Source organism: Typopeltis vanoorti, chromosome 14, assembly GCF_054136105.1.
Source record: "Typopeltis vanoorti isolate ZY-2024b chromosome 14, IOZ_Tvanoo_1.0, whole genome shotgun sequence".
In the NCBI taxonomy this organism is placed as follows: Eukaryota; Metazoa; Arthropoda; class Arachnida; order Uropygi; family Thelyphonidae; genus Typopeltis; species Typopeltis vanoorti.
Window position 1 is genome coordinate 123,319,810 of NC_143562.1, and position 22,740 is coordinate 123,342,549.

Below are 22,740 nucleotides of genomic sequence, written 5' to 3' on the forward strand. Positions count from 1 at the left end.
TTATATGAATATGATTTGTATAGAATCGCATTTGATGCATGTACAAAAAAAAATGGCTTCGAACTTTCTACGGGTATAGTTTCCTTTAAGTCATTCCTCTCTAAATCGGAAACGTAGCATATCAGACAATTTCCTTTCGATAATTACAACGTAACTCACAAAAATTGGCGCTCATTATTTATTTTTTCAAAGAAATCCGCTTCCAAAATCGGACCAACGGACGATACGTTAGCATGGCAGCAACTGGATATGACGCCAAATTTACGTCGCCATGGTTGGTTGGTTTGGTTAGGGTAGGTTATGTTGAATTGGTTAGGTTAGGGTAGGTTGGTTAAGTTGGTTAGGTTAGGTTAGGGTAGGTTTTGTTTGGTTTGGTTAGGTTAGGTTGGGTTGGGTTGGGTTAGGTTAGAGTAGGTTTTATTTGGTTTGGTACCAGCGAGCTGCTCTCCTCCTCCTCCTAACCTAACCTCCTAACTAGTTATGTTAGGAGGAGGAAAGGAGGAGTTTTATAAACGTTTATAGCAATTAAGACTTACCTATATATCGGCTGCATTTCTTCTTATTCCAGATGCTTCTCGTCCTCTAAAGATGCGCGTCACAGTGACGTCTATTGCATATCACTTCCGTTTCTTCTCCTTTCCAGTCACATGACTTACAGTTGCGAAGCGATACGAGGTGCATCTTCACCTCGTATCGCTGTTGCGGAATGGCTTAAAGGGAATTATAACCTTTACCACTTTCGTAAAGCGAAGATCAGCACTTTTTTTTTGGAACGAGGATATATACCAAAATTTTCTGAAAGCACACACACTTGAAATAATGATCCGCTCCTTGCAACCTAAACTGGCAACCAAAAAAACTACAAAATGCACTGCCAGTATTAAAACAGTGGTTCAAAAATGATGAATTAATGTTAATACATACAAGAGCACTGCAGTGCTATTCACAAGAATACGAGTTCCCCGGAGCAGCGGCTTAGCTGGAGGTGTGTGTGTGTGTGGGGGGGGGGGGTCCGCCCCGAATAGCACTTTGAACCTTACCCTATAAGTCGTTTTGACTTTTTGTAGTATTTTTGGTGTATATTGAGTGAGGCGGCAAACTCAGAGATCGCTCCGAGTGGTAAAAGTTATAGCAACGCCGATGGGCGAAGTTATCATGTTTAGCTACTAATTGCCATTTCATGGCAATTAGTAGCTAAACATGATAACTTCGCCGTTTGGCTATTTGGTATTTAGTGTTTGTAGTTGGTATTTGGCTATGTAATTGCTCAGTATTTGGCCGCTTAGTATTTGGCTACTTAATTGCCATTTCATGGCAATTAGTAGCCAAATACTAAGGATTTCAACTCGATAAAGGACTTCGCTTTACAACTCATATCTATCATGTCTGTTCAAAATAAATAGGACTGCACTGCTATACCCGTTAATGGGTTGTCGTAGTTGATTGCGAGCAGAACTTAAACTGTTGCTATACAAGATGCTGATCAGGTCAGTCGAGATGTGTGGCTCACCCTCGTGAACTCACTCACTAAAACTTCTGACAATTAAAAAAAAAAAAGTTTACGAATAGCGTTTAACGCATCATGGATCGTAAGAAACATACAGCTTCACCGAAAAGCCGATATTCCTGAGAACAAAATTTAACTGCGCAAAAAGGTTGCAAAATTCTTTGCAAATGCTGCTGTTCATCCTGACCCATTAATCTGCCAAGTGGTAGACTATGTGGTGAACAGGGCCCTGCAAAACATAAACGTCCGTAACACACACACACACACACACAGAGAGAGAGAGAGAGAGAGAGAGAGAGAGAGAGAGAGAGAGAGAGAGAGAGAGAGAGAGAGCAGTGACCCACTGCCGCTTTGTGTTTAAACCAAATATGACAGCAGTGAAAGAGTGTTACTTTGGAAGTGAGTGGAGGATTGCATATTATTATTTTGTTAAATGCAGTTTATTTCAAATTTTCGCCTACACATTTCGAAATGAGGAGGATTAACGCTCTTCCTACCCAGGGGCGCGCCGGCAATATCTGCAACGTGGGCGACTCACACAGGCGCCAAAGATTTCAGGCGAAGAGGAAATACTTAAAAAAAAATTATTCATTAATTATATCAAAATAAATTACATTTTTGTTTAAATTTTAATTATATTTTATAGATTTGTCTTAAACAAGTTATTAATAATCACTTATTTGTTGTTGTTCCTTAAAATCTTATTTTATTCTGATCCTAGTTCTAACAAGTAGTTTAGCATAAACAAGTAAAAACTTGAACTTACGTGAGTTTACTGTTTACAGGATGACGCGCGTTTGAATCTGTTTAATCTTGTTCACACTCGCATTTGCTCTAAACATATATAAGAAATTCTGCTGCAGTTTTTAACTTTATTCTATATTTTGCTGTTATCAGTGGCAGATTACCCATTAAGGCAATGAGGCACGTGCTTAGGGGCCCTAGGCTTTGTGGAGGCCCCAAAGTCAAGACATTTTCCTAAAACAGATTAATGTTTTCAGTAAACATAATAAAAATCTTCATTATTTTAAGCGAAAATTTTTCCAAAACAATTATTACGTTTTAATACGTATTTTGAACAGCGCGCACTATCTACGATTTAAATAATGGCGCAATCCCTAATTTCCATTGAACACGAGTTTGCCAAAAAAATAAACTTTGAAGACATAATAAGTTCGCGAATTCTAAAATTCGCAAAGGAAATTTGTAAAAATGACATAAAAAATTATTCATTAAACTAAAAAGTTTTATTATTCATCATCCTATAACCCATTAACAGGCAGAAATATCCAGAAGTTCAAAAAATTCAAAAGTACAAAATTTCATTTATTTGCCATCTAATTTTTTTTAATTCTTTATTATTATTATTTTTTTTTTTGGGGGAGGGTCTCAACTATCCTTAATCCGTGACTGGCTGTTATCAGCAGAATATAGGCAACATCTTGCAATGTACCTGAATCGTCATGAGAAAAATTTAAATAATTTGAACAATTACAAAACATGGACAGAATTAATTACATCCTTAAAAAATAAAACTTGTATTGATCATTTGCAGCAAACAGTTTTAGATAATGAAAAGAAACGTTGGTATGAAGTTATAAAAAGAATAATTTTTGTACAGTTTTTAGGCAAACAAAATCTAGCTCTTCATGGTAAAAGTAATACTCTTTACGATCGCAACAATGGCAATTTTTTAAAATGCATTGAGATGTTATAAAAGTCTGATCCTTTTATATCGGAACACACGTGACGTGTAGATAATGATCCTGACTTTAAAAATATGCCCTCCTATTTAGGAGATAAAATTCAAACTGAAATACTCACTCTATTGGCATCAAATATTAAAAATAACGTTTTTATAAAGGTTTTTTTTTTTTTTTTTTTTTTTTTTTTTTTTTTTTTAATTGGGGGAGAGGGTATAGGCAGTGGCGTATTTAGGTATAGGCTCGGGCCTACAGCGGCAAATTTTGAGGGGCGGCTGAAATTTCCTGGCTCTCATTTTTTAGTTATAACATGTTCCTTATATGCCGCATCTACTCACAAGTAGAGAAAAATTTTCTTTTCCTCATTGTAAGTTTAGTCTGCAGGCATATTGGCATGTAATCAAATTCTGCATAACAAAGACTGAGACACGTGCACGGAAAGCTACTGTATTGTTGTCGGTAAGGCACTAGGGATTAGTGAATTTGATCCCTTTCTTGCTGAGCACATTGCCAAAATCGGGAAAAAGTTTCGTTTCCTATCTTTCCTTTGCCACGCATGAGAAATTTATTAAAATAACGGACGAGAAAGTAATCAAATTTATTGTGTAAGAACTTAAAATAGTGTAGTACTATTCCATAAGTGTTGACTCAGCATAAGACTTGTGGTGGTGGTGGGCGGTAGGTGGCATTGATGGAGATGATTGGTAGTATAGGTTCTCTGTAGTGGTGGAGACAGTTTTATAGTAGGTCCCACGGTGAGTCTTCGGACTCCTTGGAGGTGTCACGAATAATAATAATAATAATTATTATTATTAATTATAATTATTATTATTGTTATGTGACACCTCCAGGGAGAAAGAAGACTCATCGAGGGAGAGTGTGCCAACAGCATCAAACGATTTGAACCCCTTCCACTACTAACCGCGCTCAAACTTGCTTAACTTTTTGCGAGCCATTAGTAGCATAGGCACTACCAATCGAGCAACCTTTGCTGGAATAATAATAATAATAATAATAATAATAATTTTTTTTTTCTTTCAAATATTTACATATGTACAATGATCATCTGTTCAGTATATTATTTTACAAGGTTCAGCACGTGCTACATATAATGAGACTTTAAATAATAATGATGATTACAGTTTTTTTTTTTAAATAACAACAGTAATAATTTACAATTATATTGTTCAGAGTTTCATAAGTTGTATAATATTACATGTTGTAGTTTACTTTTTTTTTTCAAGTTTGAAAAGGTGTGATTATACAACAGTATTTACACATATGCAATCTAAATATTATATTTTCTTATTCTCACAAACATACAGTGTAAACTCATGATTTACATTTAAAAGAAAATTATTTATTTATTTATTTTTTTTACATTGCATACATTTGTTACAGTTATTATATACATTACATACATTTGTTTACATATGATACATTACTTACATTTGTTTACATATGATACATTACTTACATTTGTTTACATGTGACATTTACATTACATACATTGGTTTACATGTGACATTTACATTACATACATTGGTTTACATGTAATACATGTACATTACATGCATTTGGTTACATATGATACATCTTGGATGAGAACTAATTTCTTTGCTTTCATCCTCGAAGCTTATATGTAAGCTTATCTGAGGATGACACCAGTTGGTTATTATGTTTTTTTTTTTGCTGTGTTGGGAAGCTACGAAATCTATGATTGAGAATTCGCACGCACGCACTCACATGCACACATGCACACACACATAATAATAATAATAATAATAATATATAATTCCATTTGGTAATATAATATATAATTCTGCTCTAAAATTCGATTTGCATATAAAAAAGAACTATTAGCAGTTGTCCAAATTAGTATTTGGAAAAAAATACTTTGCAAAGGTTTAAAATTGACTGATCAGCCTTAATTTTTTTAGCAACTTAAAGGCTCTGTATTTTCTTCAGTTTCTTATGCACAGGCTCAAAATATCTCATCATTCCACCAGTGTTCAATCTCTTATCACTCAAAGACATTTGAAAACCCATAGCCAGCATGACAAATTCAGCTAGGATTGAAACTGAAATTGAAAAACTCCAAATTTTAATAGTTTCCAAATACCAAATTTCATTGAATTCCATCCAGTATTTTTGATAATGATAAAACTGTAATTATTAATAATTCCTATATTATTATTATTATTATTATTATTATTTCAGTCAGTTTTGCCCAGTCGCCTTAATTTGTTTGTTGACATTCCATTTTAGTGATTGACAGAAGAATGTAATAAGTTTGATTTTGGTCATTGAGTAGAGGAACTAACTTTTTTTCAAACCTTTTAAAGCCAAGTTAGTTGAGATATGATGCAAGTGAATAAGATTTTTTTCTCAGATGCCCCCGTTTTTAACTCAGCAACTCAACAAAAATCAACTGCAGAGTTCACACTAATTATACTAGTTATAGTTAGGAAGATGAGGCAGTTGTTTACCATACTTGTTGCTTTTACTCTACAAATCTTAGCTATGGTTAATGATTATCAATGAAGACAAGCTGACTACTGATTTCCAGAAATTAGAACTGAAAGTTTCTTCTTCCCTTTGGAGAATGAAAAACTTTAGATGATATATTTTAAATGATATTTTTGCCAATAAGTTAGGAAATTATTACATGGGGCAATAAAAAAAAGGGCACTTTGTAATGCATGTATCACATTCCACTTGTAGTCATCCATTCCAGATACATTATTCCTAAGGGAACTTCATCTGAAGACCTCCACAACTATTGCCCATCTTAGCTGCCTAAACGACACACAATTTCTTCCACTACAAGGACGGTGCTTTTGCATCCATCAGAATTGTCATCCCATGACAGAGAATGTACAAGTGCAAATCTCTACTTGTTGGAAGTTTTTTCACTTGGTTATACTATAAATTAAAGATACCAAGAAATTATATACTTGGTTTAATCCTTTATCCAAGTGTAAGCAAACAGGTTTGCACCTGAACTATTTTCAGGACTTGGGCAACTCGTATATAGAGGCTAATGACTTCACATCACTTGCCTTAGTATCCCATAATGCAAAGCACATATCCTTGCAGATAGTATAATGCTATTCATCATGGGAAGAGTCACTACCCAGACCGGTTTAGATCTTTATTGAGGTCTCATCAGTGGGAGCCAGACCCATATGTGAGCTACCCCAGTCCTAAAAATACTTCGGGAGCAAACTTTGTTTGCTTACACTTGGATAAAGGATTAAACCAAGTATATAATTTCTTGGTATCTTTAATTTACAAATCTTTCCATGTTCTGCTCTGTCTCAAAATCTCCTTACCACATTTTATTGCATTTATTTGCTGTCTCCATCCTCTCTGACTCTAATAATAGCTGTAATCTCTTCAACTTTCAGCTGAAATACTCAAATGGTTAGATTATCTTTTTCTGCAGCATCATTCTCTGCAACTCAAACCAGCTTCCCTTCTCTAATTCCAGTAATTCATTCATTTCGTATAGTGATTCAACGGCCATGAGCCCCTTTTACGAGGAGGTACGGCACCACTTTTTATTCGGACTCAGGACCAGCATAGCTGACAATTCAGACCTATGGCTTGAGGGATTGTCTTAAGTATTCCTGACTGTATCCATGTGTGTTCACGGGGCCGGTTTGCTTGTGGGATGAAAAACCCCATCCTGGGGGAAAAGCCCTGCAGTCCATGCCCAAGACTGGCTAACTTGGCTATGGTTGAGGAAGATCCTTAAGCTTCTCACGTCCTTGACGGGAATCGAATCTAGGCCACTTCTTCCCCAGGTATATGGTTGCGAAGCACATTGCTACTAGGCTAGCTGTGCAGACATTCCAGTATATTATCCCTGCCAACACCCTAGATTTCTTCTAGATCTGACCAAGTAAAGGTTGTTATATAGTAAAGTAAACTTGAATTGAATAACCAAGAGGACAGGCATGTACAATGTATATAACAACCTTCACTTGGTCAGTCTTATTCTGTCTTCTAGAATGACCTCCGTGACTTTACTACTCCTTGCCATGGTCAGACTACTGTTTTCCACTTTCCAGATATGGACACCTGCTGAGATCATATAATAGAAATAATTCTTACTAGAATAAAACTGCTATTTGACATTATACTCAGTCACACTCGCAGCCATAGTTCGTCTAAGTCTGCCAAAAGTTCCATAAAAAAAAAATCATATTGCAAGCGCTCAAGGCCATAACTGAGGCATTGCAATTTGCATTCAGCTTATACTACAGCATCCGACATTAAGGAAAAAAAAAAGAAGATTAGGATGAAACATCTCGCGCGCGTGTGTGTGCACGTGCGTGCGTGCACGCATTTAAATATGTATTGAAAACAGTGGGGAAGTGAGCACACTATTGCTTGTCATTTATGAGGATGAGACTCTCCCAAATCTTGGCAATGATATAGATAATCATTATGTTTTAAGTTCAGGTGGTGCAGAAGTTTTTCAGCATTCTCTTTAAATAACCTCTCAATTTTAAACTGGTGCCAATGTAAAAGGCAAGTATTGGACTAGAGCAGGGGTCGGCAAACTGCAGCTCTGAAGTAAAATTGAAAATGAAAATAAAACTATCATAGTTTCATTTATAAAATTTTTAAAGGATTTTATTCACGTAATGGTGAGTTCATTTGTTTTCCAGGTCTTGCAACACTTCGTGGCATGTAAATTAAAAATGACTAGTTACAAACCGGATATACAGAAACTCTCTAAGGAAATGATTAAAATTCTTTGTTTAACTTCAACTTGTGGTTAAGCTGATACACTGATGATGGCTTGTTAATTTTAGGCCTAAATATATTATATATATTCATTCTATTCTATTCATTCAGCCATACAGCTGGTGGGAGTAGCTATATGCTACCATACTAGGGAAATGATTAGGAGCAAGGTGGTTTCCTGTTGCCTTCCTTGCTGTACTATATCCTATGACTGTAGCCTGTGTGTTCATGGGGCTGGTTTGCCTGTTTATGGGATGAAAAACCCCAGATAAACTGGTGGGGGAAAACCTTGCTGTCCTCACCCAAGTCTGGCTAACTTGGCTATAACTGAGGAAGATCCTTAAGCTCCTCACGTCGTCAACAGAAATCGAACCTAGGACACTCCTTCCTTATTCATATGGTTGCAAAGTGCATAGCCACTAGGCTAACCGCACGAACATATATTTATGATATAATAATAATAATAATATATTTTATATTATTATTATTATTATTAAGCGATATCCCAAGGAGTCCAAAGACTCATTGAGGCAGGGCACCTACTCTACAACTCTCTGTCTCCACCACTCAGTCCACCAACCATAGTGAACCGCATTATCTATACCGACACCATCTACTACCCACCACCATCTCTACTATTTTCTCAGATAGTCACAAACATCCATGCCCATGGCAGGATTTGAACCTGCAGCTTGGCTGGAGAGTGGATATGCTAACCATTCAGCCAACCAAGCCAGCTATATGCAATAGTAAAATTTTTATTTTTGTGTATATGTGTCTAATAATATTTAATAAAGATGATGTAGTCATCTTGCAGGATGAATTAAATAGACTGGCAGTGTGAGAAAAGGAGAATTGCCTGTCACTTTAATGTGGAAAAGTGTAAGGTTTATGCATTTTGTGAAATAAACGATTATCTGCTATGTACTATATTGATGGAGCTGTACTGCTTGGTGAAGCCAGGGATTTGAGAGTATTGGTGGATAGGGAGTTGAAGTCCAGAGGACATATTGCAAAAGTAACTAAATTAGTTCATAAGGTTATAGGGTTATTGAAGAACAACCCCCCCCCCCCGACAAGCAGAGATAAATAAGTTATTATACCTCTTGATAAGGCTGCCCTAATCTAGTCAGCTGGTTTCTGGATGATGAGGAAGAGGTGGAAAGGATCCAGAGTCAAGTGACCAAGAAGGTGATAGTTCTGTGGAATGTTTCTGATAGAAGTTGAAGATTTTTTTGGGTTACAGAATTTGGTTAATAGGAGGAAAAGGTGTAATATGGTAGTGACATATCAGTTACTTAAAGGTTTTTATATGACTTTTACAGAGAAGAGTTTTTAGTACAGGAATAGTGGGGGGGGACTAGGGGGTCATTCCTGGAAATTGAGCAGGAATGTGGTTAAGAAGAGTATGAATAGTAGATTTTTTGCTTGGAGAGTAGTGAATGAATTTAATATGTTGCCAGAGTCTGCTTTTGTTACCATAATGGGGAAAGCGAAGTATGACAGATATTGTGCAAATGTTGGTTAGCACTTGGCACTATGTTTAGAGCCTCCCCTTTTCAGTCTAAAGACTCCATGAGTTGCCTGTGTAACAACAATAATAATCTTCACTAAAAACGTGTTAATATAGAACATTTTACTTGTTCTATGGGTTTCCCATTTAGGATACAGTTAATGTTTTCCGTCTTCCTTCCTATTTTGATTAAATAGGCAGGACGACTGAAAAAAAAAAAAGTTTTTTTTCATAAAATTTTGATTTTCATGAAAAAATAGTTACTTCAGTTATTCAGTTTGGTTAAGAAATCTTGAAAAAGAGAATTGTGCATTGGTTATTTACGTCCAGCATATAATGTTATACTATGAGATTAGGACATCAGGCCTGTCACCACTTTAATATAATATAATAATATTTTATATCATTATTATTTTCCTGACCTCCATGGAATCACGACACTCATTGCAGAAGATCAACACTAGTGAACACAAAGTCTATCATCCCAGTCCTTAAAATCATGCATTCTGTATGTTCACCACTCTCTCTCAGGCAATGCATTCAATTCTCCTACCACTCTATGCAAAAAACTTACTTCTTACCCTTTTACTCACCACTTCCTTTTGCAACTTCTAGGGATGGCCTCTTGTCTTTGCTCCTGGGGGGGGGGGAGGATATGATTGAGACATTTAAGCTGTTGAAGGAGTATTATTGTATTAACACTGATTTTCATATATTAGAATGAGGAAAATCAGTGTTAATACAATAATACCTCTTCAACAGCTTAAATGTCTCAATCATCTCCCCCCCCCCATAGTCTGCATATCCCCAGTCTATCTTGATGAAGTAACCTTCTCCAAGTTACTTCATTACCCTTCAAATCTCAGTGACCAGATCTGAGCACAAAAATCTAGATGTGGTCTGATCAAATCTTTACACAATGGGACCAGCACTTATCTTTCATGGTCAATGTTATCCTCAACATTGTCTCAATTCTCTGAGATGTCTTCACATAACCTTTGCAATATGTCCTCAGAACTTTAAATATCTATCCACAATCACCCCAAGATCCCTTGCTTCCTCTACTTCTTCCAGTATAACTCCACCAAATGTATGTGAAACATCCCACCTGTGGATCCTAAATTTTAAAACCTCACATTTAGTTGCATTAAACTGACATCCCCATGCCTATTTCCACACTTCTTGCTTATTCAAATCCTCTTGAAGAGCCAAAACATCAGCACTATTACTGAGAACCCTCCCAAGCTTCACATCATTTGCAAACAACTGAACATCTCCCTGTACTCCTGTGACAATATCATTGACATGAACAGCAATGGTCCCAGGACTGAACTCTTTGGAACTCCACTTGTAACCTTCCTACTCCCTGATATTGCTCCCCCATATACAACTCTCTGATACCTATGAGAGAGGCAATCACCATTCCAATCCACTAAACTTGTAATTTCACATGACTTCCTTCTGTTTTGATAGCTCCCCATGCCTATTCATCCTCCAAGTCAGTACTATACAGTCACTCTCACCGCTGGTGGGGTTTATCATCATAGTCATAATCAGATCCTCCGATACTATGACCAAATCCAAAACTCTTGATCCTCATGTTCCCTCCACCTCATGCTGCCTAAGACAGTTGTCCCTCAAGAAATCCAAAAATTCAGTTCCCTTATTACTGCAAGCTCAGTTTATGTCACTATAGTTGAAGTTCCCCCATAATGATCACTCACTTTGCACTTGCCAGACTAATTTGCCTAAATATTTCCTGCTCACCATCACCAACTATAATCCCTGGTGTGTAGCAATATCCCACTAAATATCTTGTCCAATAACCAACCATCTTACACCACACACACTTGGAAAGTCATTAGTGTTATTTCTGCTAAGATTCTTCAGCCTGAGCACACGCTTTCTCTTATCATGAGTAAGAGGGATTGTGTGGCCGAATGGTTAGCATGTCTGCTCTCCAGCCAAAAGGCTGCAGGTTCGAATCCAGCTGTTGGCATGGATGTTTGTGATTGTCTGTTAAAATACTAGTGGTGATAGTGGTGTAGATGAAGGTAGTTGCAGTTTGTTGGGTGGATTGAGTGGTGGAGACAGAGAGTTGTAGAGTGGATGCCCTCCCTCCATGAGTCTTTGGACTCCCTGGAAGTGTCACATAATATAATAATAATAGTAAATGTTACCACTGTGACATTCACCTTCCCATATACTGCCAGAATATTCTATATCCTCCAGTTTCTATCTCTGTTTCTATCTCAGTTAAACAAGTTTCACTGATACCAACAACATCTGGAGAGACTTAGTTCAGTCAATGCACAAAATCATTCCCTTTATTCTTAATGCTTCTAGCATTTGTATATAGAAAAACCAGTGTATTGCAAGCATTGTTATAGTCATTTTTACTCCCCTCATAATCGACCCTCTGAAATGTAGTGTACACTGTCTTATTTCTCAAACTACTATCCCCACATGAGGCCATCCCTGCAACATCCCAACCATGCAATTCTAATTTCGCTGTTCTGACACACTCATTTGCCCAGAAAACAACAGTCTCTCCAAATGCCTGCATCCTTCTGTATTCAAATGCAATCCATTGCTTGCAGACAGCTCCCTTCTATCTTCAAATGTACTCAACACATCCACATGTTCCAGACCCCCCCCCCCTTTTCCTGCACATTCTCACTATCATCTCATTCATCATCACAGCTTTTTTCCTCCACTGCATATTATCATATCGGGAAACATATTCAATACCTTTTCTCAGGCACTTTTCTGCTGCACTATGTTTAATATCAACCTGAAATTTTGTGCTACACAATCACTCCACTTCTATCACAATCTACCTCTCAGGTCATTCATCCCAACCATTACTATCATCTCTTCCACCCTTTCACTCCCCTTCAGTGCCATTGCCACACTCTCTTTCATTCTACCAGCAAACATTCCTCTGGCACTCTACTCTGCACACCTGGAATCATCAAATCTCCATACATGACACTCCAAACAGATTCGTTCATCCTTCTCTCACTAGCGTCCTTGACTCTTATGGCTTGCAATCTCTCTCTCTCCTTTCTCTCCCACTCTCCCTCCTCCCACTCATCTGTCTATCCTTTGCTTCCACAGTCTCTTGTCTTTCTACATTCATATTTATGAATTTAGGGACACAAAACCCACGTTGAAAAGATTATTTAACTGATTATTAATAAAATAATAACTTGACGTTTCGACGCCTGTATTGAGTTCATCATCAGAAGGATACATGTGCATAGGAACCAAGCTACATGCTGTTGCACTCTATACAGGTAAATTAAATGTACGTTGTTAACTAATCTTTTTCTTAGCCTGACCTCTAGTGATTAAAAAAAAAAATTAAAATTAAATAAAAAAAAAAATATATATATATAAATAAAAACTACTCCCCTCCCAATAGCGAACTTTTATGTGGAAGACTTTGAGCAACGAGCTCTAGAGCCGGCGTGCCTAAAGCCCAAAATTTGGCTCAGATACATCGACAATATTTTTGCCATTTGGCCACACTGCCGCGAAGCACTAAATACATTCCTTAGCCACCTGAACAAACAACACAAATGCATCCAATTCACCACTGAAATAGATAAAAAACAACTATCTTCCGTTCCTAGACACACTCGTCACACGTCTTCTTTCAGGCTGTCTCTGCTTCTCAGTCTACCGCAAACTTACACACACACAGGCCAGTACATACACAAAACTTCTTACCACCCAACACAAAAACTAGGGGACATAAGCACCCTTAAACACAGAGCTCAAACTATTTGTTCAAATGAACAAGCTCTTAACCATGAATATGAGGCCATCAAACATACCTTTATAAAAAATGGATACAATATACAAACCATTCACAAGATCCTCCACAGAGATATCACTCATAACAAAAAATATTTCAAGAATGTTATTGCCATACCATATGTTTGAGGCAATTCTGAAAAAACAGACAGAATACTACACAAATATAACATCAAAACCACCTTTAAACCCCCGACGAAATTAAGACACCTACTCAGTTCTTCCAAGGTTTCTCTGCCACACCTAGCCCACTCAGGGGTTTACAAAATACAATGCACATGTAACATACCATACACAGGGGAAACAGGGCGAACTATCCCAATCAGGAATGATGAACACATTTTATATGTCATTAATATTTTATTAATGACACATAAAATACCTCCATTTTGGAAAAACCGGCCTTTCTGACCATGCACTCCAAACATACTACAGAATTGGTTGGAAAGGTGCCAAGTCCCTACACCACACCAAAACCTGGTTCGAGCGATAATTCAAGGAAGCATGTGAAATGCTCAAACATGATCGGAATCTGAATAAAAATGATGGTCTAACCATTCCAAGAATGTGGAGGACCCATTCAATAGCAACTGTATTGTACAAATCCAGAAGATAATGGTAATATAACAATACGAGCTGTACAATTCCAGAAGAATCTTAGTACGTGAGGACTTTAGCAGAGTTTATTGTAGTTTTTATTTATAATTTTTTTTTTATCACTCGAGGTCAGACTAATAAAAAGATTAGTTAACAATGTAGATTTAATTTACCTGCATAGAGTGCAACAGCATGTAGCTTGGTTCCTATACGCATGTATCCTTCTGATAATGACCTCAACACAGGGGTCGAAATGTCAAATAAAACAATAAAATGTATTATTTTATTAATTTGCAAAGACTTCTGGGAATGATGAGGAGGACACTGATGTGTAGAAGTAGGGAGATTCTTGTTCCATTGTATAAGGCTTTGATTAGGCCACACATGGACTATTGTGCCCAGATTTGGTCACCTGGTTTTCAGAAGGATGAAGAGATGTTGGAAAGGGTCCAAAGGCGACTGACTAAGGTAGTTTCTGACCTCTGGAATGTCGAGTATGAGGAAAGATTGAAAAGATGTAATTTGCAGAGTCTAGTGGAGAGAAGGAAGAGGGGAGATATGATAGAGACCTACAAGTTGGTAAGGGGTTGTTATAGGATCAATGGTGGAGAAGTTCTACAGCGAATAGTGGGAGATCAGGGGAGAACCAGAGGTCATCCCTGGAAACTGTATAAAGAGGGTGTGAATAGGGGAGTGAGAGGCAGGTTTTTTTCGTGCAGAGTTGTGAATGATTGGAATGCCTTGCCTGAGAGTGTGGTGTCTGCAAGGAGTTTGAATGTGTTTAAGACCCGGTATGATGAGATGTGTGTGAGATAAAAGGACCTCCTAGATGAGTCTTTGACTCCATGAGGTCTTGTTTAATAATAATAATAATAATTTATCACAAACATACAATGTAAACTCATTATTTACATATTTTTTAATAATAAGAATAATTTATTACCTTATTTTGTTCATGTTACATAGTAATATTATATTAACGATATTATCACATAATAATCAGTGTCTTCAGTATCTTCTTTATTGTTATGTAATTTACTGACTGTTTTGTTACATTTCTGCATTTGATTATAAGGATTACGTGTAGATGGGTGAGGCAAGTTAATCCCACCTACTTCGAAGCTTGGGTTAGCTTTCATGAAGAGAGTGGGATTTAGGCTTCACTATTTATGTTGTTGTTACTGTTTATGCATGGGCTGTAGGCATTGGATGCTGGTGATTTGTGATGTGCATATTAGTGTTAATGGTATATTAGCTTTGTTGGTATATTTTCCAGAGTTCGTGTTTTAATGTTCTGTAGTAGTCTATATGTTTTAAATTTCTTGGTAGGTTGTTGAGTTGCATTGGCTTCTGATGTGATCTCACAGAAGAACCAATATCGAAACAACAGAGAGTTATACGATATTTGTTGTAGGTTGGGTTATACGATATGTGTCTCTCTCTGTTGTTTCGATAAGTGATGTTGAAGTAATTCCTTGTTAATGTTATGTAGTGTTTCAGGTTTTTAATGCATGCTCAGGATTCTGGTGTCGCCATGTGCTGGTTAGATATTGGTTTGTTGCGTGTAAGGTGTCCAAATCACTGTCGACACAATTTTCCTGTGTAATGTTTCTAATTTTGTTAGGTGGCTGTTTGATGTGTTTGCATAGACTATTATAGTGTATCTGAGTAGTCACAGATGCTGTGATATAAGAGTTTTTTTTATGTTTGATGGAATAAGGTCTTTTACTTGGAAGAGTTTTGCTGCAATGATCCGGAGTTTGGTATGTAGGTATTCTATATGTTTTATCCATTTAAGGTGGCAATCGATATAGAGACCAAGGTATTTTGCATGTGTTACAGATTTGATTTCGGGACATTTGCAGGTATTTTTGTTGTTAATGCAGCGGTATGTGTGACAGTGTATCGATAGTGGTGCGGGGCCCATGATTCTTGGGTTGTGTATTATCAACATCTGTGTTTTGGAGCCGTTGATTAAATTTAAATTATTATTATTATTATTATTATTATTTGACACCTCCAGGGAGTCCAAAGACTCATCGAGGGAGAGTGTGTCAACAGCATCAATTGGACTCCTTCCAACTACTAACCGTGCTCAAACTTGCTTAACTGAGCCATTAGTAGCAGAGGTTCTACCAATCGACCAACCTTTTTTGGTGTAAATATGTTGCGATTTCATTTAGGTCTTGTCGTGCTTTGCAAAGAACCATGTTGATGTCTGTGTGGATTGCTAGTAGTGCAGTGTCATCTGCGTACTGAAATATTTGACTTATTATGGCCATGCTATGAATATTATTAATGTATACGTTGAATAGTGTGGGTAATAATATGGCGCCTTGTATAATAATAATAATAATAATAATAATAATAATAATAATTTTTTTTTTTTTATCTTGAGTATAATAGTAATAATTTTTTTTATTTTTTTTATTTATTTTTTTATTTTTATTTATTTTTTTTATGTCTCAGATGAATTGCATACATAGTTACTGTAGTAATTATATATATATAATATTTATAACGCATTACAAGTGTGTATAACAGATTCTTGCAAGTTAGTAATTTTCTTCCTCGAAGCTTAGCAGAGCTTATCTGAGGAAGATAATAGATGACAGAGGGTGGTGGTTTCATGGTTGTGTTCCTATACTGGTCACAAGCCAGATGTTGATTTTACTGTTTGTTGGTACGTGCTTGAAAGACTTCGACTGCTATTACAGTTTAACTTTTTTTTATTTTATTTTATTATTTTTTTTTATTTTTGTGCAAATAGGGTTGGATTTAGACGTGGTGTGTTTGTTTCTTTGTGTTCTTGTAGTGATAGTTTTTGAGAGGGGGGGGTTGTCATAGGTTTGTGTGTGCATGTGTGGTGGGGGAGAGAAAGACAGGAATTGCTCTAATTTTCATTCTCGCTATAATATTTATATAGTGCCTGTTTCAGCTCTCTGTATGTTCCTAGGTTTCTGTTGTCGAACGGCAGTTTGTTTATCATGTCAGGTACGTAGAAGTTTCGGGTGGCTTTGCCGTTGTGATTGTTGTACTTATATGTTATGTAGTTTGTTGACTGTGGTCTTGTTATTTGATATGTTGTTCTGGTTACTCTATATGTTGGGCTGTAGTAGCGTAAGTGTTTCACCTTAAATATTTTGGGTTTTGTCCATGCTTCCTGCATAAGAGTGGGTTGTTCCCAGAATATCAGTTTTATCATTTATCTTGCAACCATTGTAGGCTGTTAAGTCTGTAGTCTGTGCAGAATGCGTATGATGTGATTGCATATCTTAAAATGTTTTCACATAATGCTTTATAGATTAGTATTTTTATGTGGGTTGGGGCAATGTCTTTTAATCTGTATAGTTTGCTTGCTATTATCCTAAGCTTGGTATGTAGGTAGTTCGTATGGCTATTCCAACTTTGATCAGCTTCAAAGTGAAGTCCAAGATAGCGTGTTGTTTTCACCTGTGTGATGGTTGTGATTTTAGGTTCTGCACTTTGTGTATAGGAGGATGAATGTTTGATAGTGAGATATTTAGTTTCTATGGGCAAGGTTTGGGGGTTTTTGAATATCGTTAGCTTTGTTTTTCCAGGGTTTATGTATATGCCGTTTTCGGTTAACCAGTTAGTGATTTGATTGATGTCGTGTTGCATATTTTTGTAAGCGATATTTGCATTGTTGTGAATGGATACTATGGCCGTGTCGTCTGCATACTGGAAGATTTTACTTTTTAGGGGGAGTTGGCTTATGTCGTGTGTGTATATGTTAAATAGAATGGGAGATAGGACAGCTCCTTGCAGTACTCCACAGGTTACACGTACCTCTTTGCTGTGTGCTGATCCTATACGTGTGATGTGCTTTCTGTTTTTCGTGTATGCTTTAAACCACTGGAGTAGACAACCTCCAATTCCGATATGGGTAAGTTTCGTTAACAAGGTTTTATGTGTTAGTGTGTCAAATGCTTTTGTTAAGTCAATGAAGGCCACTAATGTTATTCTGTTTTTATCCAATGCAGCGTTTATTAGATCTGTGAAATCTTCCAGGAGTGTTGCTGTTCCTTTATTTTTTTGAAAGCCATATTGTGTTTTGGGTATGATTTAAAATTTTTCAACGCATGTGGAGAGTTTCTGATGTACAATGCGCTCCATGATTTGGTTGATTACAGGCAGCGTGGCGATAGGTCTGTAATTACTTATTATGTTTCTTTTTCCCTGTTTGTGTATGGGTGTGATTAGTGCAGTCTTCAGTGTTTCAGGTATGTGTCCCGTTTCGAAGATTTTATTTAACAGTTTTTGTATAACTGGAAGTAGGTCGGTTGAGTGTTTCTTGATGTCTTTTGGTCTGATTCCGTCTATCCCCGGTCCTTTGTTAGGATTAATTTGTTGAATTGCCAGTGATAGTTCTTCTTTTGTTACCGTGGAGAACCACATCGACTGGGTTGCTCGTGGACCTAGTGGAGAATGTTCGTTTGTGTGAGGAAAGGTTGTTTCTTGTAGCTTTTGGACAGAGTTCACGAAGTGCTGATTACAGTTGTTTGCCAACTGTTTGAGGGATTTGGGGTTGCAAGCAAAGCTGTGTTTTATTGTTTCTGAGGCAGTGGGTCTGTGTATATTGTCCAGCATTTCATTAATCAGGTGCCAGGTTTCCTTTATGTCATTCTGCGCTGTTGTTAATTTGTTGCTGTAATAGTTTCTTTTTGCCGTTCTAATCTGGGTTGTTAGGAGATTCCGTTTTCTTTTGTATTCAGCTTTTAAAGCAATATTGTTTGGCAACTTCTTAAATTGTTTCCATAGGGCATCTTTTCTTTGTATGTCTGTTAGTATGTTGTCTGTTATCCATGGATTTTGTTTCGTTTGGGGGCGTATTTTTATTTTTGTTAATGCTTTGTTATATATTTTGTTAAATGCAAGTTTAAAATTATTATATACAGCTTCAGCAGAGTCTAGAGATGCTATCTGCATCCAGTCTGTTTTTCTGATTTCATCGTTCACTATTGCTTCGTTTACAATGCTATGATACTGTTTTGTAGTCTCAGTGATTTTTATGGGTTCTGGTTCAGTGTGTAACTGCAATGCTGTGAAATAATGGTCTGCTAGTTTGCATGTTATGACGGCTGCTGTGTGGCTGTTTGGAGGGGCCCTTATATTTATATGATCAATGCAGGTTGAGGTTGTTGTGTTTCCGACTATCTCTTCTCGTGTATACGACTGTATGGATGGGGTTATGTTGTATGCCGATAATAGGTCTAGGTATTGTTCTGTGTTGTTATTTATGTCCCTAATGTTTATATTAATGTCTCCTATTATTATCAAGTATTTTGTGGTGCCTACTTTCGTGGCTGAAAGCCATCTGTTTAGTTCTTCTAGGAATTTTGTGGTGCTTAATAATAATAATAATAATAATAATAATCTTATTGATCTCTGAGAATAGTTATTCTTTTTTTAATATCCTGATACAAAGATTTCATTACGTGCTTTGTTTTTGTTACAGTAAATAATGTTAATACGTGCAATTATTATTAACAGTATTAATAATAATTGCACATCAAATTCCTGATATATACCCTCAAGGGCTGTACAGGATATCATAGTACTACATGAAAAATTCACATCATTACTAACTTCCTATCTACAATTTCTGTCTTCTAAGGCACTGTATCAATCCACCTATATCTTGGTCTTCCTCTGGGTATTCTTCCTGCCAACCTGGTAGAGAACTTGTTATACTAATCTTTCCTCTCCCATTTTTGCTTAAGTGACCATACCACCTCATATTAGCTCTGCTAATGCATTCCTGGATGCAGATAATATCAAGTTCTTTCCTAATATCCTTGTTTTTAATATGATATTGCCATTGATGCCCATAATCTTTCTCAAGACTCTCATATCTGCAGTCTCAGTCTCTAATCTTTGGTCAAGTGTTTTACTTCTAACCCCGCTCTCAGATCCATAAGTTAAAATTGGTTTAAACACTGTCTTGTATACAGCTAATTTAGTGTTTTGGCTAATTTCTCTCTTATTCCATATAAATTTATTCAGTTGACTTCCTACCATACCAGCTTTGTTGATTCTGTTGTCTATTTCCATATTTAATTTAACATCTTCACTAAAAATCGTGTCAAGTAGCTGAAATGTTTTACTTGTTCTTTAAGTTCTCGATTCAAATGTAGTTGATTGATATTTTCAATGTCTGTCTTTTTAATGCTTCCCTTCATACCATATCTATTACAACAGTTATTCAATTATGTCAGGGAATCCTGCAGACTTGTAGCGGATTTATTTAGAAGTATAACATCATTTGCATAAAGCAAAGAATAAAGCATAAAGCTGACATTAACATCTCCAATTTTGATATCAGGTTTAATTCCACTTTCCTTTATAATGTGATCCATATAGATAATGAATAAGAGCGTAAATAATGTACATCCATGTCTGAGACTAGATTTAACATTAAACCATCTTCCTGTACTTCCTTCAATTATAACTGCTGACTTACAACTCAAATAGAGACTAAGTATTGCTTTATATAATGTCCCATTAACACAATATGACTGTAGCGTTTGGAATAGCTTCTCTCTTGGCACCTTGTCATGTGCCTTTTCCTAATCTACAAAACTTAAATACAGATCTTTGTTGTTATTATTATGTTATTACTATCCAAGACCTCATGGAGTCAAAAGACTCATCTGGGAGGTCCTTTTATCACACACACACACATCTCATCATATGCTTTGAACACATTCAAACTCCCTGCAGACACCACACTCTCAGGCAAGGCATTTCAATCATTTACAACTCTGCACGAAAAAAACCTGCCTTTCACTCCCCTACTCACACCTTTTTTATACAGTTTCCAGGGATGACCTCTGGTTTTCCCCCGATCTCCCACTATTTTCTGTAGAACTTCTCCAGCATTGATCCTATAACAACACCTTACCAACTTGTAGGTCTCTATCATATCTCCCCCTCTTAGTCCTGTCCACCAGACTCTGCAAACTGCATCTCCTCAATCCTTCCTCATACTCGACATTACAGAGGTCAGAAACTACCTTAGTCAGTCACCTTTGGACCCGTTCCAACATCTCTTCATCCTTCTCAAAAAACCAGGTGACCAAATCTGGACACAATAGTCCATGTGTGGCCTAATCAAAGCCTGATACAACGGAACAAGCATCTCCCTACTTCTACACGTCAGTGTCCTCCGCATCATTCCCAGAAGCCTTTGTGTTGTCTTCACAATTTTGGCTGTGTGTCCCCTAAATTTCAGATCCTCATCTACCCCAGATCTCTTATTTCTTCCACCTCCACAATGTATCCTCACCAAGCATAAATTCTGCATCCCATCTTTGTTTTCCAAATTTTAAAACCTTACATTTTGCAACATTGAACTCACATCCTCATTTGCTTGCCCAATCTCAATTTATTCAAGTCTTCCTGCAAGGTCTCAACATTGCAACTTCTCTTCATGGTTCATCCCAACTTTGCATCATCTGCAAACAACTGAATATCTCCATCCAAATCTTCACCTATATCATTAACATACAAGTTAAACAGTAATGGCCCTAAAACAGATCTCTGAGGCACTTTGCTAGTGACTTTCCTTTTCCTCAACATCGTTCTTCCACACACAACTTGTTGATACCTATCAGACAGCCAATCCAATGCACCAGTCTAATATCCAACCCCCCATGTGCTCCAGTTTGACTATCAATTTATCATGAGGTACTTTAACAAAAGCCTTTGCAAAATCTAAGTATATCACTGTGTATCCTTCTCCTCTGTCTGAGGAAGCAATCACTTTATTGTAATAAGTAAGCAGATTACTAAAACATGACCTCCCTTTAGCAAATCCATGCTGTCCATCAAAGATGATACCATTGTTGTCAACCGAACTCTGGATCCTAGTTCTCAAAAGCTTCTTCAACAACTTAACCACAACACCTGACACACACAGATAGGCCTCTAGTTTAATGCTTGAATTCGATCACCTTCTTTATGAAGTGGCACAATCTTGCCCTCCTTAGGGACTTGACCGAGTGCAAGACTCATATTAATAAAATATGTCAAGACAGGTGTCAACTCTCTGGCACATTCCTTCAGAATACATGACGATATATTATCAAGTCCCACAGCCTTATTAACATCTAGTTTACTCAACTCCCCATACACCTCTTGCTCACTTACAGTCAGTCTCTCCTCCCCATCATCTACTGCTCTCAATCTCTCCATGAAGTCACATTCAGAAGATTGAAAGACCTGTATGAACTGCTCATTAAGTACTTCCACCCACATTCCACGACAGCTGTCTTTATACCATTTTCTCCAATCAATGTCATCCTTCCATAATCATTCTTTCTTTTGCTGGCTACATATCGAAAGAACTCCTTAGGATTCTGTTTGGCTTCATTAGCTAACTGCTGTTCATACCTCTCTTTAGCTACCCTCACCAACGAAGTCACCCTCCTTGCCTTGTCTTTGTAGACTTCATGGAATTGGTTATTTCCACTTCGCTTATGCTGCCTCCACAATGCCCTCTTTCTCTGTATCGCATGTTTAATCTCTTTATTCATCCATCTCATCTCACCCTTGGAATACATATAGATATTTAGACATTGCATCTACTAGATAGTTTTTGAAAATCCCCCAAGCTGCATTGATCTCTTTTCCAGCTTACTCCTCATTCCATGTTACACCCACAAGCTGTCTCCTGAGCTCTTCATAATCACCTCCCTTGTAGTTCCGCATATACCCTTTTTTCACAGAGGTCCTCACACTGCTGGCAACCACCTAGGTAATCATCTCATGGTCACTGTCACCAATTGGTGGATGATTTGACACCTCATTTATAATTA

The 22,740-nt window shown here is 37.0% G+C and overlaps 1 protein-coding gene across 1 annotated transcript in view; it reads left to right on the top strand.

Moving 5' to 3' along the window:
• The window catches only part of LOC150099878 (receptor expression-enhancing protein 5-like), a 177,095-nt gene that overhangs the window by 427 nt on the left and 153,928 nt on the right, over window positions 1–22,740 (top strand). The window lies entirely within an intron of this gene.